Raw genomic sequence first — 25,000 nt, 5'->3', positions numbered from 1 at the left:
GTATATATAATTATTTACACTACGTATAATAGCTGTCAGCCAGTTAATCCAAATGCTGAACAGAGTTTGGTGAGAATAAGTATGAGAACACACTCGCTGCTACATTTATTACACATGAATGCAGACAGATTCTAGTATAGTGCGAGCCATTCCGAGGCAAGTGATAGTCTGAGAGTGTATGCTGAGCCTACATGCCAAGTAAAGAATAAAAAGGCACAATACCATGACTTTAACAATACACAAATAACCCGAACATAGAAGAAAGAAGATTAAACCATACCCCCGGCCGAGATTGAACCCGCGGTCATAGTCTCAAAACTCCAGCCCGTCGCGTTAGCTACAGCGACGGGCTGGAGTTTTGAGACTCTATGACCGCGGGTTCAATCCCGGCCGGGGGTATGGTTTGTTTGCAATCGTGTCATTACGATTTCTTGAGTCAAGAAAGAAGATTATGACGACGTTTCGGTCCGACTTGGACTATTGACTATTCACACTTTTATGTGCGTGTTATTTGTGTATGTACATGCGAAGTAACTTTACCTGGTCACCCTCCCCTCCCCTTCCCTTACTCTGATAGCAAAAAACAGCCTCCAGCAGATAGTTAGGACACCACATACCAAGATGGTGCACACGTTCTGGCAAGCAATGTTCAACTGCGCCAGGGCTGGCTGAGCTGACGTGGAGTAATGTGGTTATGCGTGAAGTTGAATGCAAAATTGCTCTCTGAAGCTCTAAAAGAATGAAATGTTGTCCCAAGGAAAACTTGCCCTGCAACTTGCTGCTTGTCTTCAAGTGAGCCTTTGCAGAAACAATCAGAGTTTCTTGGTGAATCAGTAACTTGAACCATAAACGACGTTTTGCCCGTTATGCTAGTTTTGTTTAGCACACTGACAAAGCCTTACAATGAGCAAAACGTCACTAAATAAAAGACTTACTGTGTCATCATTTGTCGACTTTCGCCAGCTGCTACTAAACCTCAGGAATATAACCGGTCGGAGAGTGAGCATCCTTGACTGTCTCATCCCGGGGAACAAAGATCTTACCTCGTCACCCCAACAGGAGTCTGCGGCAGCCAAGAAACTAACTACAGATTCAGGGATCTCTTGCGGGGGCGGACAAGTGTGGAAAGTTTGCAACCGGACTTGTCTTCTATTAAAGGGGGAGGCAGAAGGCAAGACTGCGAGCGATGACAGCACTATCTTGGGCCAGTGTGGCGGGGAGTGAGAGGCTTCCAGGACCAGAATCCAGACCAGGAGGAAGCTCAGACAATGAATACTGACGTGGAAGACAGCGATTAATCTCTGCCTGTGGAATAAGGTCTGTGGAAGCAGCGTTTCTGTGTGGAATTCTCAACCTGAGTCTAGAAGGGTAAATACATCCAGAATTATTATTATTATTATTATTATTATTATTATTATTATTATTATTATTATTATTATTATTATTATTATTCACAAATAACCCGTAGATAGGAGAAAGAAGCTATGTGAGGGTTATTTGTACATTGTTCCAGTAACGGTAGTGTCCCATTTTGTTTATTATTATTATTATTATTATTATTATTATTATTATTATTATTATTATTGTTATTATTATTATTCTTCCTCTCTCCCTGGCGAGGTGACAATGGTCCAGAAACAACAAAAACATTGTTCAGCTTTCGTGCCAGGTTTGTAAGTTATGTGTTAAATATTACATGTATGTTTACAGGTGTTGATGATTCCCAGTAGACTTTACTGAAGGTCATGACGATCTCATGACGATCATCATGACGATCTCATGATGAAGTAAGTTGTAAGATGGAATCTATTTTCTCTATGTTTCTTTCAGTCTTTATGAGAGGTTTTGTGTTATATGTATTACAATGGACTGAGATCACAGTAAACAGGTGATATCACAATATGCAAAACAATCACTGTGAAAAAATAGTGACATTCCATGCACTTTCGTGATTTGATCACATTATTAATGACCTGTGATAATGTGAAAAAAACGAACGCGCCTGGAATTTCACAATTTTGTCACAGTGGTTGTCTTGCATGTACATATTACAATGAGTGAGTGACATGGAAACATAAACACATGCAGTTTAATGTGATACTTTATTGACAACGTTTCGCCCACACAGTGGGCTTTTTCAAGTCACAAACAGATCTACCTGGGGTGGAAGGTACGTGAGTATTTATAGTCAGGTTCAGAATGTTGAAGTCAGGTGGAGAATGCTGCATCTGATGATCTACCGGGTGGGGTTATAGAGTCTAAAATCTTGGGTAGCTTGGCAGGGGTATTGGATATTGGGTATTATCCAATACCCCTGCCAAGCTACTGTGTGAGCGAAACGTTGTCAATAAAGGATCTCATTAAACTGCATATGTGTTTATGTTTCCATTGTGTCGGTATTTTATACCATTTATTTTCAGAGTGAGTGACATGGCGAGGTAGGCTGGCCTCGACACTGTCTCTGCTTCACTGTGTCTGCCAGAGTGACATGGTGAGGTAGGATGGCCTCGACACTGTCTCTGCTTCACTGTGTCTGCCAGAGTGACATGGTGAGGTAGGATGGCCTCGACACTGTCTCTGCTTCACTGTGTCTGCCAGAGTGACACGGTGAGGTAGGCTGGCCTCGACACTGTCTCTGCTTCACTGTGTCTGCCAGAGTGACACGGTGAGGTAGGCTGGCCTCGACACTGTCTCTGCTTCACTGTGTCTGCCAGAGTGACATGGTGAGGTAGGATGGCCTCGACACTGTCTCTGCTTCACTGTGTCTGCCAGAGTGACATGGTGAGGTAGGATGGCCTCGACACTGTCTCTGCTTCACTGTGTCTGCCAGAGTGACACGGTGAGGTAGGCTGGCCTCGACACTGTCTCTGCTTCACTGTGTCTGCCAGAGTGACATGGTGAGGTAGGCTGGCCTCGACACTGTCTCTGCTTCACTGTGTCTGCCAGAGTGACATGGTGAGGTAGGATGGCCTCGACACTGTCTCTGCTTCACTGTGTCTGCCAGAGTGACATGGTGAGGTAGGATGGCCTCGACACTGTCTCTGCTTCACTGTGTCTGCCAGAGTGACATGGCGAGGTAGGCTGGCCTCGACACCGTCTCTACTTCACTGTGTCTGCCCGAGTGACATGGTGAGGTAGGCTGGCCTCGACATCGTCTCTACTTCACTGTGTCTGCCAGAGTGACATGGCGAGGTAGGCTGGCCTCGACACTGTCTCTGCTTCACTGTGTCTGCCAGAGTGACATGGTGAGGTAGGATGGCCTCGACACTGTCTCTGCTTCACTGTGTCTGCCAGAGTGACATGGCGAGGTAGGCTGGCCTCGACACTGTCTCTGCTTCACTGTGTCTGCCAGAGTGACATGGTGAGGTAGGCTGGCCTCGACACTGTCTCTGCTTCACTGTGTCTGCCAGAGTGACATGGTGAGGTAGGCTGGCCTCGACACTGTCTCTGCTTCACTGTGTCTGCCAGAGTGACATGGTGAGGTAGGCTGGCCTCGACACTGTCTCTGCTTCACTGTGTCTACCAGAGTGACATGGTGAGGTAGGCTGGCCTCGACTCTGTCTCTGCTTCACTGTGTCTGCCAGAGTGACATGGTGAGGTAGGCTGGCCTCGACACTGTCTCTGCTTCACTGTGTCTGCCAGAGTGACATGGTGAGGTAGGCTGGCCTCGACACTGTCTCTGCTTCACTGTGTCTACCAGTAACTACCGTAAATTTGACCATTCTCGATGTAACTTTCTCTCTCGTTGTTGCTCGCCGCAGCGTTAAAAAAATATAAAAGTTGCCGTACTGCAGTGTTCTTGTCCGTGCTCTTACCATACTTGTACTCTTATGGTTGCAGTAGTGTAGTGTTCTTGTCCGTGCTCTTACCCTACTTGTACTCTTATGGTTGCAGTAGTGTAGTGTTCTTGTCCGTGCTCTTACCCTACTTGTACTCTTATGGTTGCAGTAGTGTAGTGTTCTTGTCCGTGCTCTTACCCTACTTGTACTCTTATGGTTGCAGTAGTGTAGTGTTCTTGTCCGTAATCTCACTCTACTTGCACTCTTATAGTTGCAGTATTGCGGTGTCCTTGCCAGTACTCTCACCTGCATGCACTCTATGCATTAATTTTTATTCTCACTCTATTTTCCTCTCTGTCATATTCTTATCGTCTCTGTTCGTCTCTTGTAACTTTCACATATTCTTTTTGCGCGTTTCCCCATTTTCTCCTGTCTTATTCTTGTTTTTTTTTTTTTGTATATTTTTCACGCTCTGCTGCTTCTAGACTTGATTTCTCTGCTTCTGTGAGCGAACAATGGATTTTCTTTTCTGCTTTTCCTGCTATCGGGGCTTCTTCCCACTGCACCTACTGGCAGTAGCTTGTTCTGCTCACCTTGTTGTAGTTAGGAATGTTGAGTTAAAGCTCCTGGCTAAGCAGGTGTGAGTTTGTGATCAGTGTCAAGCAGGTTCTTCAGCGTCAAGGAGATTCCCCAGCACCAAGCAGGTAGGCTCTGAAGTACCAGAAGCCTCCAGCATAGTTAGGAACCTCTCATGTGCTCCAGGTGGTGAAGTTCAGCTGAATGTTGACATGATGACAGCTCCACACACAACAAAACTAACAAAGCCTCAGCTGGAAAAACAGGAATGACGAGTTATTTTAGTCTTTCCCTCAGACACACTCAGCCAGCCCTACACTGTTTATGTTCACTTGTGTTCAATGTTTTATGTTGCAAAAACAGATGTAAGGACGCCATACATATTGCTGACCCTTCTCATCCTTCGTCACCTCGGAGTTAATATCTTCATGGAGCAAAGAGTTCTTTCAGCCAGCTCCTGAAGAAGCTATCTTGTTGCTAATGAAAGGCTCTTCATCCAAAGAAAGAGAACCTGCTCTTTCTAGGATCAAGGTGAGCCTCTTAAGGCTTCCCTTGCAAGGAACGTTGTTATAATGAAGTTTACGAGGTCTTATGTCTCTTTTTCCTGTGATCGCTCGTTGCAGTCTGTTACTGCAATCTGTTCAATGATACCAGCAGAAGCAAGCCAAGCAAACAATGCAAATCAGTGAGGGAATACCAGAACCCAACCCCTGGGAATATCCCTCCACCAACAACAATACGAGCGTCTGGCCACCAACAATCAACATTCAGTGAGGGAATACAAAATCTCTTCTAGTGAGAATTCCCTTCCACTAACAATAAACGCGAGTGAAGAAGAGCCATGCCATCGTTCCCCAACAATCAGTGTAGAATATGAGAGCCAACAATCAGAGTGGGAGGATGGAGGGAAAATACGTGAGCCCTACCACTGGGAATACCTTATCACTAGCAGCAGTCAGTGTGGGGAAGGAATATGAGAGGCCTGCCACTGGCAGGACTCACACGACAATCGAAGTGCGCGACAATGGGAGTGCAAACATCAGAGGCAACGACAATAGCACAAAGCTTCTGAAAGCGTTGGGAACAATGTTGCTTTCCCTGCTATCACTTACGTCAGCCAGAGAAGGCTTGTGCTGATGCAGCGGCCTCGCTGACACTCACGTCAGGCTCTGATACTCTTGCTCATGTCAACACGGGGATCTGAAAGGAAACTCTAAGATAAACTTGACAGTTTCACTTTACCATCGACCACCCATCACAGCCTGATGTAACTGGGAGGTGACTGATGATGGTACCCAGCTGACGCTGGTAATGTAGGTAATAATAATAATAATAATAATAGCAATAATAATAATCTACATAAGTTATATAATGTACAACTTAAACAGACCATAGCTGACATCAGTCGCATATTATATACAAAGCTCCTTGTTATGCAGAGCATTTCAAGCAACTTAGGTTAATGTTGTCCCCAGGATGCGACCCACACCAGTCGGCTAACACCCAGGCACCTACTTACTGCTAGGTGAGCAGGGACAGCAGGTGTAAGGAAACACGCCCAATGTTTCCACCTGTACCGGGAATCGAACCGTGGACACTCAGTGTGTGAGCTGAGTGCTAAAAACGGAAGACCAAACAGATTATGAGAGTTATAATGATAATGGGAAAAAACAGAAGAAAATTCGTTCTTCATAGCAACACACAAAGAAATTTCAAGTATTTCCCACCTGTTTTAAATACATTTTATATTGTTATAAAGCAGGAAAATATCCTAGATATATGTTAACATAATATTAACTGTCAAAGACTCAAGAAAAAACCACAACACCAACCTCGGCAAATACTGAAATTTTTAAACATATGTAAAAAAAAATCATCGAAACAAAAGCATTTTTCTTTGTTTACAAACTCTGATAGACCACAATGTGTCCTGCAGAGGAAACACTTGAAGCATCTTGTCAATACTGAACTAAAACATTAATGTTCCTTCCATCAGATATAGATGTTTTGGGAAACTATACTAGACCTCCCCTGATAATAAATCAAGCATCAAGTATACTAGATCTCCCCTGATAATAAATCAAGTACCAAGTATACTAGACATCCCCTGATAATAAATCAAGTACCAACTATACTAGACATCCCCTGATAATAAATCAAGCACCAAGTATACTAGACCTCCCCTGATAATAAACCAAGTACCAAGTATACTAGACATCCCCTGATAATAAACCAAGCACCAAGTATAGGATATAAACCTGATTGTCTCAGTTTTCTTGCGGCAGGATATACTATATAGTATTGTTCTCGTCTTTATGTTGCTCAATTTGCAAGCTACGAGTCTGTTATCCTAGTTAACCTTATTTACAGGTTAAGAAGTGTTATCTAAGCTCTGTTACTGGCTAAGATTTGTCCTCTTACTTTAGCTCATTTCAAAGCTAATTAAGGCTATTACCTCCCCAGGATGTCACCCACAACAGTCAAGTTGAAACCGAGTATCTACAATATTTACTCCTATGTGAATATGGACAGAAGCTGCTAAGAGATTTGCTCAAGTCTTGACCTGTCCAGGATTGAACCCGGTTTTATCAGTTGTGAGCTACAGGGACGCTGATCTACTGGGTTATATATGTTTTATGTTACTGTTTAATATTAGTGCAGCCAGAGTGGTGTTTGTGGTGGCTGTGGTAGTTGTGGTGTAGTGGTGGTTGTGGTAGTTATGGTGTAGTGGTGGTTGTGGTGGTGTAAGGTTGTGGTAGTTGTGGTGGTGGTGATGGAGGTTGTGGTAGTTGTGATGATGTAGTGGTGGTGGAGGTTGTGGTCGTGTAAGGTTGTGGTAGTCGTGGTGGTGTAGTAATGGTGGAGGTGGCGGTGGTGGTGGTGGTAGTGGTGATGATGGTGGTGATGGTGGTGGTGATGGTGGTGGTGATGGTGGTGGTGGTGATGGTGGTGGTGGTGATGGTGGTTGTGGTGATAGTGGTGGTGATGGTGGTGGTGATGGTGGTGGTGATGGTGGTGGTGATGGTGGTGGTGGTGATGGTGGTGGTGGTGATGGTGGTTGTGGTGATAGTGGTGGTGATGGTGGTGGTGATGGTGGTGCTGCTGGTGGTGGTGATGGTGGTGATGGTGGTGGTGATGGTGGTGGTGGGGCCGCCTGGGTGACTGTCACTGGGCCAGCAGCAGCAGCAGTGCCTGGTGGTGGCACTGGCAGTACGTTGCTGAGCGTGGAGGAGGAAGGTTGCACACGCCGCAGCTCTCTACGACATACGCGTCTCTGGCCTCCACACCAGTTTAACGAAATTGCTCAATGAAACGTTGTTGGTAGTGTGTGGGAAGAGCTCTAGTTCAATGTGGCGGCCCCTGGCCTACTCTCTGAGTTAGTTTGGTCATGTGCCAAGCAATTTTGAAGACCCACACTGCCGTCAGGATGAAATATATGATCTCTGGAAGCTAGCTGATAAGCACTAAGAGTTTAGATATGTACTGACGCCTTAATAACTGCATGACACACGCCTCACTGAGAAACAAAGAGAATTAAGACAGGTCTGGCCTTCCTCTCGCTGTGTGTGTGTGTTTGTGCTCTATACCAGGACACCATAGATCCCACTTTCAAGTGAACTTATATTCAGACGCAGTCTTCCTTTAAGGACTACTCACAAAAGTGAACAAACTAATCCATATGGGAAATAATTTATTAATTATTACTAGTTGACAGTATTAAATGCTTCAGTCAACCAATAAATTATTACGGTTACTTAAATTTGTGGTCATTCACATCTGACGAAAAAAAAAGTAACCAGATGACTTCAGCGAGATCGCCTACACGATAAATCAACATTATAAAATATTTTATACGTTACTGACGAAGACTGGAGAAAGTCTCTTGTTTTACTAGATCAGAGTCGGTGTCAGGCCGGGGGGTGAGCGGCCAGCCAAAATTGAATTGATCGGAGGTAATTCTGCCCTGAACCTGCTGACGAACATCAAATAAATTCACTTTAGGTTGGACTTTACGGCAGGACCGAGGGTGGTGTCCCCTGTCCACTCTCCAAGACGACACTGCACTCCAGGAGTCCGTTCTGGCGCCTTCAAGGCTTAGTAAAGAGCTATGAGAAGCACACAGAAGTCAGAAGCAGAAGACCAACACAACTAGAGATTCTTACTGAACAGTTAGATCGACTTGGTCATTAAGATAAATTATTGTGCTCCATTTCTCTTGAATTGGTCGTTACGAAAGATTGTTCTGCCCTCCTTTGGCAAACTGATCATTACGAGAGGTTCTGCAGTTCAGATCTTTGAAATTGGTCATTACAAGATCGTCTTGTGCTCGATCTCTCATAAACTGTTTTTTACGAGAGGTTCGCGATCTCTTCTAGTAAACTGGCTGTCAATAATGTGGATTAAGTTATTTCTAACGAAATACGGAAATCCTCAAATGCCTCAGACTCCTCTTTTAGTCTGTTTTTAGTGAGTGAGACGCTACTTTCAGTACTTTAAAGAGACTAGATCAACAGCAGCAGCAGTGGTCTTAACGCCAGTCTAAGAGCAAACATTCCAGCAGTTTCCCCGTCATAAACAGATGTGTTGTAACCTGCAGATACAAGGCGGGCAGGAGGAACATCAGCCTTAATCTGCTCCCTGGTGGGGCTGCGTTGCCACCACCAGCTGTAGCACCACCAGCTGTAGCATCACCAGCACACACAACTCTAGGTGAGTATCGAGCGGACACCAGCATCTCTGATTTATTACATCAGGCGGACAGGCCACCTCTGTGACATGCGGGCTTCCACTCACTGTCTTTGTTATAACTCTTACATGGCTTATTATAGTATTACAGTTAATACGCGAAAACATCAACAGAATCCTACCAACTTTCTGTAATGTAGATGTGATATTTTGTAGGATTTCTATGCTGATTATGGCATGATGTATTTTATTTGGGTTTCTTATTGATTTTTCATGTTGAATTCTTATTTTTGGACCTAGATAATATTAAAGATCAGCATGGAAAATAAATTTTACGTTGCTGAATATACGACAACTTAATTTTTTCCCTCTAAGCCTACACTGAAAACTGTGATAGAGGCTGAAGTCACTGACTCAAATGCGATACTATACATCATTTATAAGCTAAACTTGTGTCTTGTACATTACTGTGATCTGGTGGGTACCTGGTGATTAACATCTCTGGCAGTGCCCAGGTTGATACCCCTCGCTAAGTCTGCCTCAGACCTCCAGCAGGTTTCTTGGGTTCCCGGGAGTAACGACCACTGGTTTCTTTGTCCCAGAAATCACTAAAGTTTCTGTTGCAAAGCGAGAGGACCAACTTGACAGTTTTTCATAAGTTTAAACCTACAGCTGCGGACTGATCTTCCTCCTAGGTTATTTTTCACTGCGAACACCAGTCTCCGTATCTACCTCTCCCCAGGGAAGTTCCTTCATACTGGTGACGGGCTCTTGATCCAAAAAAATGTGCTTGTCTTCCCTTCCTTGGATTGAATCTGATTACTTCCCATTCCCCAGGCAGTGTGTGACTTATATGGGTTTAGCGCTCCCCTAAATATAATCATAATAATTCTCACCTGCCTAACGCACGTTCAGCCTTACATGGCCCGGGAGTTTCCCGCGATATAACTAAAGCAACATGCATAACATCCCACATATTCCCACCTTCTGTACCCTGTACAAGCTACATCGTCGCCCTTTCCTTTGTCTATGTGAGGTGAACTACCTTCCAGTCACTACAGACCCGCTCCTCCATCACTATAACATCGTCAACTCTCTCATTCACTTCCTCAGAGCGACAAACTTGATTGAGATGATGTAGTTTGGCTTTATACATATTTGTATGTAAGTAGGCAACGCCATTCCCTGTCCTACTTAATGACTGGTGGTTGCTACCCGCTTCCACGCCCTATATACGTAAACTGTTTTCCTGCTTCTGCCTCTCGTATGCTGACTGTATTAAAAAACTAACATTACATTACTACTCTGACTATCAGCATATGTTCACACTGACAAGTCACACCTGCACACAACTGATACACTTGTGATTTAGCAGTCGAGTAGACATAGGTTACCTCTTCTGCAACACTCATATATTTATTGCTGAGATGTTTCACCAACCAGTGGCTTTTTCAATTCAGTACAAAGAATGTATGGTGGAGACAGTGGAAGAAGTGCAGAGGTAATTTTGAGGTATTCAGTTCTGCTTTTTCTAAATCTTGATAAATCAAGGCTGAGGGATCAGAACACATTAATACTATCTCTCTACTTCTTCCACTGTCTACAGTATATATTCTCAGTATTAGAAAAAAACTTGGCAAAACGTCTCATCAATAAAGACACCCAAGTGTTGCACATGTGTCTTATTATTAAAGACACCCAAGTGTTGCACATGTGTCTTATTATTAAAGACACCCAAGTGTTGCACATGTGACTTATTATTAAAGACACCCAAGTGTTGCACATGTGTCTTATTATTAAAGACACCCAAGTGTTGCACATGTGTCTTATTATTAAAGACACCCAAGTGTTGCACATGTGACTTATTATTAAAGACACCCAAGTGTTGCACATGTGTCTTATTATTAAAGACACCCAAGTGTTGCACATGTGTCTTATTATTAAAGACACCCAAGTGTTGCACATGTGTCTTATTATTAAAGACACCCAAGTGTTGCACATGTGTCTTATTATTAAAGACACCCAAGTGTTGCACATGTGTCTTATTATTAAAGACACCCAAGTGTTGCACATGTGACTTAGTCGTCAGGTTGTTAGTGTTGCATAACATTAATACAACGTAGTCACCATATTACAAGTACACAAATATATTCAAACATTGCACAAGACTTTCCTCACTGCAACACTCATATTAGTTTATTTAGGGAAGTCATTCTCAGTAATTCCTAAAAATTTTTCTTTCAATTCATGAATTACATAACGTATTTTTATACCCAACATTTACAAGCATATTCATACACATCTCTTTTGAGAGAAAAATCAATAATTAACAACAACATGGGAGCGAGGAGTGAACCTCCATGTACCTCACCACTCACCAGTCCATCCTCGTGTCCAGCCTAAATTATTTACAATACTAAAAAGATGTTATAAAAATCTTATAAAGTTGAAAAGGGACGTTCAAGACCCTCTGGACCAAGAGCAGGGCAAGTCGGAGGGTATCAGGAACGTTCAAGACCCTCTGGACCGAGAGCAGGGCAAGTCGGAGGGTATCAGGAACGTTCAAGACCCTCTGGACCGAGAGCAGGGCAAGTCGGAGGGTATCAGGAACGTTCAAGACCCTCTGGACCGAGAGCAGGGCAAGTCGGAGGGTATCAGAAACGTTCAAGACCCTCTGGACCGAGAGCAGGGCAAGTCGGAGGGTATCAGGAACGTTCAAGACCCTCTGGACCGAGAGCAGGGCAAGTCGGAGGGTATCAGGAACGTTCAAGACCCTCTGGACCGAGAGCAGGGCAAGTCGGAGGGTATCAGGAACGTTCAAGACCCTCTGGACCGAGAGCAGGGCAAGTCGGAGGGTATCAGGAACGTTCAAGACCCTCTGGACCGAGAGCAGGGCAAGTCGGAGGGTATCAGGAACGTTCAAGACCCTCTGGACCGAGAGCAGGGCAAGTCGGAGGGTATCAGGAACGTTCAAGACCCTCCGGACCGAGAACAGGGCAAGTCGGAGGGTATCAGGAACGTTCAAGACCCTCCGACCGAGAGCAGGGCATGTCGAAGGGTATCAGGAACGTTCAAGACCCTCCGGACCGAGAACAGGGCAAGTCGGAGGGTATCACGAACGTTCAAGACCCTCCGGACCGAGAGCAGGGCAAGTCGGAGGGTATCAGGAACGTTCAAGACCCTCCGGACCGAGAGCAGGGCAAGTCGGAGGGTATCAGGAACGTTCAAGACCCTCCGACCGAGAGCAGGGCAAGTCGGAGGGTATCAGGAACGTTCAAGACCCTCCGACCGAGAGCAGGGCAAGTCGAAGGGTATCAGGAACGTTCAAGGCCCTCCGGACCGAGAGCAGGGCAAGTCGGAGGGTATCAGGAACGTTCAAGACCCTCCGGACCGAGAGCAGGGCAAGTCGGAGGGTATCAGGAACGTTCAAGACCCTCCGACCGAGAGAAGGGCAAGTTGGAGGGTATCAGGAACGTTCAAGACCCTCCGGACCGAGAGCAGGGCAAGTCGGAGGGTATCGGGAACGTTCAAGACCCTCCGGACCGAGAGCAAGGCAAGTCGGAATGTATCAGGAACGTTCAAGACCCTCCGTCCGAGAGCAGGGCAAGTCGGAGGGTATCAGGAACGTTCAAGGCCCTCCGGACCGAGAGCAGGCAAGTCGGAGGGCATCAGGAACGTTCAAGACCCTCCGGACCGAGAGCAGGGCAAGTCGGAGGGTATCAGGAACGTTCAAGGCCTCCGGACCGAGAGCAGGGCAAGTCGGAGGGTATCAGGAACGTTAAAGGCCCTCCAGACCGAGAGCAGGGCAAGTCGGAGGGTATTAGGAACGTTCAAGACCCTCCAGACCGAGAGCAGGGCAAGTCGGAGGGTATCAGGAACGTTAAAGGCCCTCCAGACCGAGAGCAGGGCAAGTCGGAGGGTATTAGGAACGTTCAAGACCCTCCAGACCGAGAGCAGGGCAAGTCGGAGGGTATCAGGAACGTTCAAGACCCTCCAGACCGGGAGCACGGCAAGTCGGAGGGTATCAGGAACGTTCAAGACCCTCCGGACCGAGAGCAGGGCAGGTTGGAGGGTATCAGGAACGTTCAAGACCCTCCGGACCGAGAGCAGCGCAAGTCGGAGGATATCAGGAACGGTCAAGACCCTCCGAACCGAGAGCAGGGCAAGTCGGAGGGTATCAGGAACGTTCAAGGCCCTCCGGACCAAGAGCAGGGCAAGTCGGAGGGTATCAGAAACGTTCAAGACCCTCCGGACCGAGAGCAGGGCAAGTCGGAGGGTATCAGGAACGATCAAGGCCCTCCGCACCGAGAGCAGGGCAAGTCGGAGGGTATCAGGAACGTTCAAGACCCTCCGGACTGAGAGCAGGGCAAGTGAGAGGATATCAGGAACGTTCAAGACCCTCCGACCGAGAGCAGGGCAAGTCGGAGGGTATCAGGAACGTTCAAGGCCCTCCGGACCGAGAGCAGGGCAAGTCGGAGGGTATCAGGAACGTTCAAGGCCCTCCGGACCGAGAGCAGGGCATTTCGGAGGGTATCAGGAACGTTTAAGACCCTCCGGACCGAGAGCAGGGCAAGTTGGAGGGTATCAGGAACGTTCAAGACCCTCCGGACCGAGAGTAGGGCAAGTCGGAGGGTATCAGGAACGTTCAATACCCTCCGGACCGAGAGCAGGGCAAGTCGGAGGGTATCAGGAACGTTCAAGACCCTCCGGACCGAAAGCAGGGCAAGTAGGAGGGCACCAGGAACGTTCAAGACCCTCCGGACCGAGAGCCGGGCAAGTCGGAGGGTATCAGGAACGTTCAAGACCCTCCGGACCGAGAGCAGGGCAGGTCGGAGGGTATCAGGAATGTTCAAGACCCTCCGGACCGAGAGCAGGGCAAGTCGGAGGGTATCAGGAACGTTCAAGACCCTCCGGACCGAGAGCAGGGCAGGTCGGAGGGTATCAGGAACGTTCAGTAACCTCCATACCGAGAGCAGGGCAGGTCGGAGGGTATCAGGAACGTTCAAGACCCTCCGGACCGAGAGCAGGGCAAGTTGGAGGGTATCAGGAACGTTCAAGACCCTCCGGACCAAGAGCAGGGCAAGTCGGAGGGTATCAGGAACGTTCAAGACCCTCCAGACATAGAGCTGGGCAAGTCGGAGGGTATCAGGAACGTTCAAGACCCTCCAGACCGAGAGCAGGGCAGGTCGGAGGGTATCAGGAACGTTCAAGACCCTCCGGACCGAGAGCAGCGCAGGTTGGAGGGTATCAGGAACGTTCAAGACCCTCCGGATCGAGAGCAGGGCAGGTCGGAGGGTATCAGGAACACTCAAGACCCTCCGGACCGAGAGCAGGGCAAGTCGGAGGGTATCAGGAATGTTCAAGGCCCTCCGGACCGAGAGCAGGGCAAGTCAGAGGGTATCAGGAACGTTCAAGACCCTCCGGACCGAGAGCAGGGCAAGTCGGAGGGTAGCAGGAACGTTCAAGGCCCTCCGGACCGAGAGCAGGGCAAGTCGGAGGGTATCAGGAACGTTCAAGACCCTCCGAACCGAGAGCAGGGCAAGTTGGAGGGTATCAGGAAAGTTCAAGGCCCTCCGGACCGAGAGCAGGGCAAGTTGGAGGGTATCAGGAACGTTCAAGGCCCTCCGGACCGAGAGCAGGGCAAGTCGGAGGGTATCATGAACGTTCAAGGCCCTCCGGACCGAGAGCAGGGCAAGTCGGAGGGTGTCAGGAACGTTCAAGGCCCTCTGGACCGAGAGCAGGGCAAGTCGGAGGGTATTAGGAACGTTCAAGGCCCTCTGGACCGAGAGCAGGGCAAGTCGGAGGGTATCAGGAACGTTCAAGGCCCTCTGGACCGAGAACAGGGCAAGTCGGAGGGTATCAGGAACGTTCAAGACCCTCCGGACCGAGAGCAGGGCAAGTCGGAGGGTATCAGGAACGTTCAAGGCCCTCCGGACCGAGAGCAGGGCAAGTCAGAGGGTATCAGGAACGTTCAAGACCCTCCGGACCGAGAGCATGGCAGGTCGGAGGGTATCAGGAACACTCAAGACCCTCCGGACCGAGAGCAGGGCAAGTCGGAGGGCATCAGGAAAGTTCAAGGCCCTCCGGACCGAGAGCAGGGCAAGTCGGAGGGCATCAGGAAAGTTCAAGGCCCTCCGGACCGAGAGCAGGGCAAGTTGTAATGTATCAGGAACGTTCAAGGGCCTCCGGACCGAGAGCAGTGCAAGTCGGAGGGTATCATGAACGTTCAAGGCCCTCCGGACCGAGAGCAGGGCAAGTCGGAGGGTGTCAGGAACGTTCAAGGCCCTCTGGACCGAGAGCAGGGCAAGTCGGAGGGTATTAGGAACGTTCAAGGCCCTCTGGACCGAGAGCAGGGCAAGTCGGAGGGTATCAGGAACGTTCAAGGCCCTCTGGACCGAGAGCAGGGCAAGTCGGAGGGTATAAGGAACGTTCAAAACCCTCCGGACCGAGAGCAGGGCAAGTCGGAGGGTATCAGGAACGTTCAAGGCCCTCCGGACCGAGAGCAGGGCAAATCGGAGGGTGTCAGGAACGTTCAAGGCCCTCCGGACCGAGAGCAGGGCAAGTCGGAGGGTATCAGGAACGTTCAAGGCCCTCCGGACCGAGAGCAGGGCAAGTCGGAGGGTATCAGGAACGTTCAATGCCCTCCGGACCGAGAGCAGGGCAAGTCGGAGGGTATCAGGAATGTTCAAGACCCTCCGGACCGAGAGCAGGGCAAGTTGGAGGGTATCAGTAACGTTCAAGATCGTCCGGACCGAGAGCAGGGCAAGTTGGAGGGTATCAGGAACGTTCAAGGCCCTCCGGACCGAGAGCAGGGCAAGTCGGAGGGTATTAGGAACGTTCAAGACCCTCCGGACCGAGAGCAAGGCAAGTCGGAGGGTATCAGGAACGTTCAAGACCCTCCGGACCGAGAGCAGGGCAAGTCGGAGGGTATCAGGAACGTTCAAGACCCTCCGGACCGAGAGCAGGGCAAGTCGGAGGGTATCAGGAACGTTCAAGGCCCTCCGGACCGAGAGCAGGGCAAGTCGGAGGGTATCAGGAACGTTCAAGACCCTCCGGACCGAGAGCAGGGCAAGTCGGAGGGTATCAGGAACGTTCAAGGCCCTCCGGACCGAGATCAGGGCAAGTCGGAGGGTATCAGGAACGTTCAAGGCCCTCCGGACCGAGAGCAGGGCAAGTCGGAGGGTATCAGGAACGAAAAAAGAGCATAAAGGTTTAAAATGCAGCAGCCTTTTTTTAAAAAGCTCCTGAAGCTTGGATCCCAGGAGATCTTCATGGACTCCGAAGGTTTCATGGAACTTCAGGTCTTCGTGGACCACCAGGAGGCCTTCCAGGACCCCAAGTCCATGAAAACCCAAGGGATCTGCAGAGACCTACGAAGACTCCATGAAGATTTCCTGGGGTTCACGATAAACTGGCTATCCACGAAGACCTATAATAATAATAATAATAATAATAATAATAATAATAATAATAATAATAATAATAATAATAATAATAATAATAATAATCACATTATGATCTACATTTTCACCCAACTTTCTGTGATGAACATTGTTCAGTATTCTTCACAAGTTCTCTATCTTAGCCAGGTGTTAATGGCTCGGTTTTATATTATTATCAGCTAGTCAGTTTGCTTCAGTCAGTTTGCTTCAGTCCCACTTCTTTTGTGGGGAAAAATTCTGAATATATTTCATCGATTAACTAAGATCTGTCAGGAAAAAGCTGATGCAATTTAATGTAGCGTGTGTGTATGTGTGTGTGTGTGCTCACCTATTTATTGTTGCAGGGGTCGAGTCACAGCTCCTGGCCTCGTCTATTCGCTGATCGCTAATAGGTCCACTCCCTGTTCCAAGAGTTTTATCGTGCGCGCGCGCGCGTGTGTGTGTGTGTTTATTGTTTCTTGGAGTCTGTCTTAACTGGCCGTGACGAGGTTCATTCACTTCTAGCCTCGTGGGTCCTATAACACTTAACTTTTAAAGGTGTGTTTGGAGTCTGCCTGCATCACTCCCTCATCTAGGTCATTCCACTTTCCGACCACCCTGAGACTGGGGAGGAGAGAGAGAGAGAGAGAGAGAGAGAGAGGGAGAGAGAGAGAGAGAGAGAGAGAGAGAGAGAGAGAGAGAGAGAGAGAGAGAGAGAGAGAGAGAGAGAGAGAGAGAGAGAGAGAGAGAGAGAGAGAGAGAGAGAGAGAGAGAGAGACAGACAGACAGGCAGACAGACAGACAGACAGAGAATGGGGATGGTGGGTTTGCATGCCAGGCTCCTGTTCAAGAATTCTTAATCAACGTACACCTCTCAGGAGCCTTTCTCTCAATGTTTTGTATTGCATTTCACGAATCGTTAAACTTGTGTGGGTCATTCAGCCCAAGGAGTGGTGGAGGCTCGGTCCTCCATCCGCTAATAGCGGCCCTGCCGGTGATTCTTTCTCTTATTGGATTTTGTAAGGGATAAGAGGAAGTGAGAGAAGCTTTCTTTTGATTGCCTTTTCTAAGACAGCGACCGAGTTTTGGTTGGCTTCAGGAAAGAGTATCTATCTTTGAGTTGCTGGGCGGGTGTTGCAATTCCTCAAACTTGGTCCATTCTAGGTCGTCGGAGCGGAAAGAAGAGAGCTTTGTGCAGGCGAGGCGAGCGCTGCTCACGAAGAGTTATAAATGACCATTAGTTGTTGTGGCTGTGTGGGGAAGCAATTGTATCTGGAGGTCCCCAAAGAAGTTACTGATTATCCGAGACTTGCTGGGTCTGCAAGACTTTCTGGATCTCCAAGAACAGCCGAGTCTTCGAAAGTTGCTCAGTCTTTAAGAGTTTCTGCATCACAAAAAGTTGTTACTCTCCAAGAGCTTTGTTAGATGGCAAGACTTACCTAGAAATATGGTACAAAAAAACAATATGAGAAAAGAAGTAGTTCATTAACAGACTATGTGTCATGCTAAGCAGAGTTTTAAGTCAACTGACTTGATGACCAGTCTATAAATATTCACTCTGCACATAATGTCTGTTTCAAAGAATTGTGGGAAGACAGCAGTGTGATGGGGTATACAACTAACAAGTTCCTGAGGGCAAGGACCCTGAGCATAGTTGCAGATCTTATAGAAAAACCAAGGAAGGTGTGATAAAAAAGAGAAATAGTTACATATTTGCAGTACGAGTTTAATGTTCCAGTACTACACGTAAGGTCGAGTCTACAGTGAGGCAACAGCTTGTTTCTGAAGCGAACAGTGTATCCTGGTAGATGGCGGAGCGGCCCGAAATGGAAATGGAGTATACCAGAAAAAGCTGTGGGACACTTTTGTAGATCTTAATTATACGAGAAGAGAAGCATTTTATGAACCTTAGGAGAATTCCGAACTTTTTAGAGCACTCTTGGTAACTATAGCAATGAAAGTTCTTCAGGATAAAAAAAAAACTTATTTTAATTAATGCCGAAGATATTAATAAAAGACTCGAGTTCGAGATAAGAACTTTGGAAGTAAACCTTGTAATTAACAAAAACTTGTCTAAACGTAATAGTAAAAAACGATGTTATTATTTTATTGATTTTTACTAGATTAGAAGACCCCCAGAAAGAGATGGAATCAAGTTCAGACATTGAAGAATTAAACTGGCGACCCATGTACAGCAACGGAGGTGAGCATAAGAGAGGACTCTCCAAATTAGTTTGCAGAGAGCGTGAAAAAAATAAAAGAATCGTTATTTAATGAGTACAAGTTTGTACTATAGCGAAGGACTCGTAATTTTGAAGAATTGAGACATTCATCACATTTGTTCAGTACTAAATTAACTAGGCCCGTTTAGCTCTTCTTTTTCAATATAATAATATAATAATTGCAATAATGTCCACGCGAGCTAAATGAACAATGATGAAGGTGAGAAAGATTTGAAGAATATTCAAGGTTCCTAAGAATATTTACATGGTGAGTTTGATATATAAGACTGACTGGATGGTGCAGTTGTGACGGCACTCTGAGAGCCGCTAACATTACCAAAATTACTTCCTTTTATACAGCAATTTCATCTCCAAGAGCCATTATTTCTTGAAAGATTGTTGGGTCTTCTGTGATTGTTGGGTCTTCTGTGATTGTTGGGTCTTCTGTGATTGTTGGGTCTTCTGTGATTGTTGGGTGTTCTGTGATAGTTGGGTCTTCTGTGATAGTTGGGTCTTCTGTGATAGTTGGGTCTTCTGTGATTGTTGGGTGTCCAGTAGTTGTTGGGTGTCCAGTAGGTCTTGGGTGTCCAGTAGTTGTTGGGTGTCCAGTAGTTGTTAGGTGTCCAGTAGTTGTTGGGTGTCCAGTAGTTGTTGGGTGTCCAGTAGTTGTTGGGTGTCCATTAGTTGTTGGGTGTCCAGTAGTTATTGGGTGTCCAGTAGTTGTTGGGTGTCCAGTAGTTGTGTAAAGTAAAAGGACACAAGTGCAACTAATGTGACATTTATTGTGGCAACGTTTCGCTCTCCAGGAGCTTTATCAAGCCATTACAAACAATACATGGACACAGAGGGTATATAAAGGCTCAGAGTGAGGTGAATACTAGTGAGGTACCATTTCGATGTTCACTAGTGGTAGTAGTAGTAGTAGTAGTAGTAGTGGTAGTGACAAAAGTAATACAATATGGTAGAGCAATTAATTCGTACATGAGTAAAAGGATATAAAAGCTATTACTTGGGTAACATAAAAATAGGTTGGACAAATATAAACTGGAATGAGGCAGCTTGTTTCAGTGTTCACTCTCTGTGCTTTGTGTAGTATAACAGGAGAGACTATGTGATGGCAGGGTTTACTGTTTTCAGGAGGATTCTTGCTAAGACTTCGGAGATGGTGAAGCTGCCGTTGTTTTGTTTAATTGTATTCGAAACAGCGATCAGTGCTGATTCAAGGCACTTGCGTGTGCGGAAATTAGTTTCTTTTATCACTAATTGGGCGTCTCTGAATTTCATAAGATGATTGGTGGAATTTCGGTGTTGTACACAGGCGTTGTTTAAACAACGCCTCACTAGTATTCACCTCACTCTGAGCCTTTATATACCCTCTGTGTCCATGTATTGTTTGTAATGGCTTGATAAAGCTCCTGGAGAGCGAAACGTTGCCACAATAAATGTCACATTAGTTGCACTTGTGTCCTTTTACTTTACATATTGTCGGTAATTCTACCAACTTTATTACAATCTGTCCAGTAGTTGTTGGGTGTCCAGTAGATGTTGGGTGTCCAGTAGTTGTTGGGTGTCCAGTAGTTGTTGGGTGTCCAGTAGATGTTGAGTGTCCAGTAGTTGTTGGGTGACCAGTAGTTGTTGGGTGTCCAGTAGATGTTGGGTGTCCAGTAGTTGTTGGGTGTCCAGTAGATGTTGGGTGTCCAGTAGTTGTTGGGTGTTCAGTAGTTGTTAGGTGTCCAGTAGTTGTTGGGTGTCCAGTAGATGTTGGGTGTCCAGTAGATGTTGGGTGTCCAGTAGATGTTGGGTGTCCAGTAGTTGTTGGGTGTCCAGTAGATGTTGGGTGTCCAGTAGTTGCTGGGTGTCCAGTAGTTGTTGGGTGTCCAGTAGTTGTTGGGTGTCCAGTAGATGTTGGGTGTCCAGTAGATGTTGGGTGTCCAGTAGTTGTTGGGTGTCCAGTAGATGTTGGGTGTCCAGATGTTGGGTGTCCAGTAGATGTTGGGTGTCCAGTAGATGTTGGGTGTCCAGTAGTTGTTGGGTGTCCAGTAGTTGTTGGGTGTCCAGTAGTTATTGGGTGTCCAGTAGTTGTTAGGTGTCCAGTAGTTGTTGGGTGTCCAGTAGGTGTTGGGTGTCCAGTAGTTGTTAGGTGTCCAGTAGTTGTTGGGTGTCCAGTAGTTGTTGGGTGTCCAGTAGTTATTGGGTGTCCAGTAGTTGTTGGGTGTCCAGTAGTTGTTGGGTGTCCAGTAGGTGTTGGGTGTCCAGTAGTTGTTAGGTGTCCAGTAGTTGTTGGGTGTCCAGTAGATGTTGGGTGTCCAGTAGTTGTTGGGTGTCCAGTAGTTGCTGGGTGTCCAGTAGTTGTTGGGTGTCCAGTAGTTGTTGGGTGTCCAGTAGTTGTTGGGTGTCCAGTAGATGTTGGGTGTCCAGTAGTTGTTGGGTGTCCAGTAGTAACTTCTTCACAGTTGTCTATTTTCTTACTTGGCTGTGGAGTAACTTTGACTCTCTTTTAGACTTTGATGTTTTATTACTACTGTTATCAGAGTGCCTTTTTAACTGCCCATCTTATTCCTGTGTATTTCTTTCTGCTTCTCCTGCTTGTTTCCCAGTTTTCTGCGCTTGGATTTCCTCCATATTTCTTCCAAGCCTTCTTGCTCCTCACTATTGGGTCTATAATTGTTGCTGGTCTTTAATGGTTGCTGGGTCTATAATCGTTGCTGGTCTTTAATGGTTGCTGGGTCTATAATGGTTACTGGTCTTTAATGGTTGCTGGTTCTTTATGGTTGCTGGTTCTTTAAGGCTGCTGGTTCTTTAAGGCTGTTGGGGCTTCATGGTTGTTGGTTCTTTAAGGCTGTTTGGGCTTCATGGTTGTTGGTTCTTCAAGGCTGTTGGGGCTTCATGGTTGCTGGTTCTTTAAGGTTGTTGGTTCTTTAAGGCTGCTGGTTCTTTAAGGCTGTTGGGGCTTCATGGTTGTTGGTTCTTTAAGGCTGTTGGGGCTTCATGGTTGTTGGTTCTTTAAGGCTGCTGGTTCTTTAAGGTTGCTGGTTCTTTAAGGCTGCTGGTTCTTTAAGGCTGCTGGTTCTTTAAGGCTGTTGGGGCTTCATGGTTGCTGGTTCTTCAAGGCTGCTGGTTCTTTAAGGCTGTTGGGGCTTCATGGTTGCTGGTTCTTTATGGCTGCTGGTTCTTTAAGGCTGCTGGTTCTTCAAGGCTGCTGGTTCTTTAAGGCTGCTGGTTCTTTAAGGCTGTTGGGGCTTCATGGTTGCTGGTTCTTCAAGGTTGCTGGCTCTTTAAGGCTGTTGGGGCTTCATGGTTGCTGGTTCTTTAAGGCTGTTGGGGCTTCATGGTTGCTGGTTCTTTAAGGCTGCTGGTTCTTTAAGGCTGTTGGGGCTTCATGGTTGCTGGTCCTTTAAGTCTGTTGGGGCTTCATGGTTGCTGGTTCTTTAAGGCTGCTGGTTCTTTAAGGCTGTTGGGGCTTCATGGTTGCTGGTTCTTTAAGGCTGTTGGGGCTTCATGGTTGCTGGTTCTTTAAGGCTGCTGGTCCTTTAAGTCTGTTGGGGCTTCATGGTTGCTGGTTCTTTATGGCTGCTGGTTCTTTAAGGCTGTTGGGGCTTCATGGTTGCTGGTTCTTTAAGGCTGCTGGTTCTTTAAGGTTGCTGGTTCTTTAAGGCTGCTGGTTCTTTAAGGTTGGTGGTTCTTTAAGGCTGCTGGTTCTTTAAGTCTGTTGGGGCTTCATGGTTGCTGGTTCTTTAAGGCTGCTGGTTCTTTAAGGCTGTTGGGGCTTCATGGTTGCTGGTTCTTTAAGGCTGCTGGTTCTTTAAGGCTGCTGGTTCTTTATGGCTGCTGGTTCTTTAAGGTTGGTGGTTCTTTAAGGTTGCTGGTTCTTTAAGGCTGCTGGTTCTTTAAGGTTGGTGGTTCTTTAAGGCTGCTGGTTCTTTAAGTCTGTTGGGGCTTCATGGTTGGTGGTTCTTTAAGGCTGCTGGTTCTTTAAGTCTGTTGGGGCTTCATGGTTGGTGGTTCTTTAAGGCTGTTGGGGCTTCATGGTTGCTGGTTCTTTATGGCTGCTGGTTCTTTAAGGCTGCTGGTTCTTTAAGGCTGCTGGTTCTTTAAGGCTGCTGGTTCTTTAAGGTTGGTGGTTCTTTAAGGCTGCTGGTTCTTTAAGGTTGGTGGTTCTTTAAAGTTGGTGGTTCTTTAAGGCTGCTGGTTCTTTAAGGTTGGTGGTTCTTTAAGGCTGCTGGTTCTTTAAGGCTGCTGGTTCTTTAAGGTTGGTGGTTCTTTAAGGCTGCTGGTTCTTTAAGGCTGCTGGTTCTTTAAGGCTGCTGGTTCTTTAAGGTTGGTGGGTCGTCAGCAGCTGCTGAGGCTTCACGGTTTACTGTATCTCCAACAATTGTCACAAGAATACTGTCTTTATAAGAGGTTATAAATTAACATAATCTGAACATCAAAAATATTGACAAAAGTGTTTCTTTTAGCAAGAACTGTCAGATGGTGTTTCAGTAACGATGACCTTCACTTGTAGTGAAGGGTTCTTGATCCAAGGAATTAGAGCTATCTCCTCCTTTTCAGATCAAACCTAATTATCCCCATCATTCCCATTCCCAGGATGCTCTATGAAGCTTACGAGTTTAGCTCTAGTTAATGAAAATCTAGTAGTAGCAGCAGCAGCAGTAGAAGCAGCAGCAGCAGCAGCAGCAGCAGCAGCAGCAGCAGCAGCAGCAGCAGCAGCAACAGCAGCAGCAGCAGCAGCAGCAGCAGCAACAGCAGCAGCAGCAGCAGCAGCCGCGGCAGCGGCGGCAGCGCGGCGGCAGGCGGCACGCGGCGGCGGCGGCGCGGCGGCGGCAGCGGCAGCGGCAGGCGGCAGCGGCGGCGTGAAGCGGCAGCGCGGCAGCGGTGAAGCGGCAGCGGCAGCGGCGGCAGCGGCGGTAGAGCACGGCAGCGGCGGCAGGCGGCGGCGGCAGCGCGGCGGCAGCGGCAGGCGGCAGCGCGCAGCGGCGGCAGGCAGCGGCAGCAGCGGCGGTAGAGCGGCGGCGGCGGCGGTAGAGCAGCGGCGGCGAGCGGCGGGCGCGCGCGGCGAGCAGCGGCAGCGGCAGCAGCGGCAGGCGGCGGTGAGCAGCAGCGGCGGCGGCAGCAGCGGCGGCGGGCGGCGCGGCAGCGGCGGCGGCAGTAATAACAAAAATAATAATAATTATAATAAGAGATTGTAAGAGAGATTGTAAGAGAGATTGTAAGAGAGAGACTTAGTTAAAACGCTGTGACAACTTTCTCAAGAGTTGTCGGATTTACACGAGTTATTGAACTTTAAAGAGGACTCTGGAGTGAGGAAGATACTGTGTCGACACTCGCTGAGTTCCACCTTGTTCTTGTGTCGACACTCGCTGAGTTCCACCTTGTTCTTGTGTCGACACTCGCTGAGTTCCACCTTGTTCTTGTGTCGACACTCGCTGAGTTCCGCCTTGTTCTTGTGTCGACACTCGCTGAGTTCCACCTTGTTCTTGTGTCGACACTCGCTGAGTTCCACCTTGTTCTTGTGTCGACACTCGCTGAGTTCCGCCTTGTTCTTGTGTCGACACTCGCTGAGTTCCACCTTGTTCTTGTGTCGACACTCGCTGAGTTCCGCCTTGTTCTTGTGTCGACACTCGCTGAGTTCCACCTTGTTCTTGTGTCGACACTCGCTGAGTTCCACCTTGTTCTTGTGTCGACACTCGCTGAGTTCCACCTTGTTCTTGTGTCGACACTCGCTGAGTTCCACCTTGTTCTTGTGTCGACACTCGCTGAGTTCCACCTTGTTCTTGTGTCGACACTCGCTGAGTTCCGCCTTGTTCTTGTGTCGACACTCGCTGAGTTCCACCTTGTTCTTGTGTCGACACTCGCTGAGTTCCGCCTTGTTCTTGTGTCGACACTCGCTGAGTTCCACCTTGTTCTTGTGTCGACACTCGCTGAGTTCCACCTTGTTCTTGTGTCGACACTCGCTGAGTTCCACCTTGTTCTTGTGTCGACACTCGCTGAGTTCCACCTTGTTCTTGTGTCGACACTCGCTGAGTTCCGCCTTGTTCTTGTGTCGACACTCGCTGAGTTCCGCCTTGTTCTTGGTTTTAGACAGGTTTATGTGGCAATAATATAATGTTGATGAAGAAACTAAATAAATAATAGAAGTCGCAATATAGTGACGCAACAATTCACAAAAAATACACATGTGAAACCTTAGGAGATATTTCGGTCATTTCAGGACCATTATCAGGTTACAAGTGAGCGAGAAAAAACATAGACGACACATCGGAAAGTGAGAGAAAGAAGGTATTCTTATTATTTTTATTAGTAGTAGTGTAAATAA

The 25,000-nt window shown here is 47.3% G+C and overlaps 1 protein-coding gene across 3 annotated transcripts in view; it reads left to right on the top strand.

Annotated features, from left to right (window-relative positions):
* Positions 1–7,569: 7,569 nt before the first annotated feature.
* LOC138855244 (somatostatin receptor type 5-like) overlaps positions 7,570–25,000 on the top strand; it is a 332,516-nt gene continuing 315,085 nt past the window's right edge. For all 3 annotated transcript variants that reach the window (XM_070103591.1, XM_070103592.1, XM_070103589.1), the window contains exon 1: positions 7,570–9,065. The gene's annotated coding sequence lies outside the window, so the exon portion shown is untranslated. The remainder of the gene's footprint in view (positions 9,066–25,000) is intronic.

This window comes from Cherax quadricarinatus, chromosome 86, assembly GCF_038502225.1.
Source record: "Cherax quadricarinatus isolate ZL_2023a chromosome 86, ASM3850222v1, whole genome shotgun sequence".
In the NCBI taxonomy this organism is placed as follows: domain Eukaryota; kingdom Metazoa; phylum Arthropoda; class Malacostraca; order Decapoda; family Parastacidae; genus Cherax; species Cherax quadricarinatus.
The sequence above is the reverse complement of the archived record's forward strand: the minus strand, read 5'-3'. Positions and strand labels throughout refer to the sequence as shown.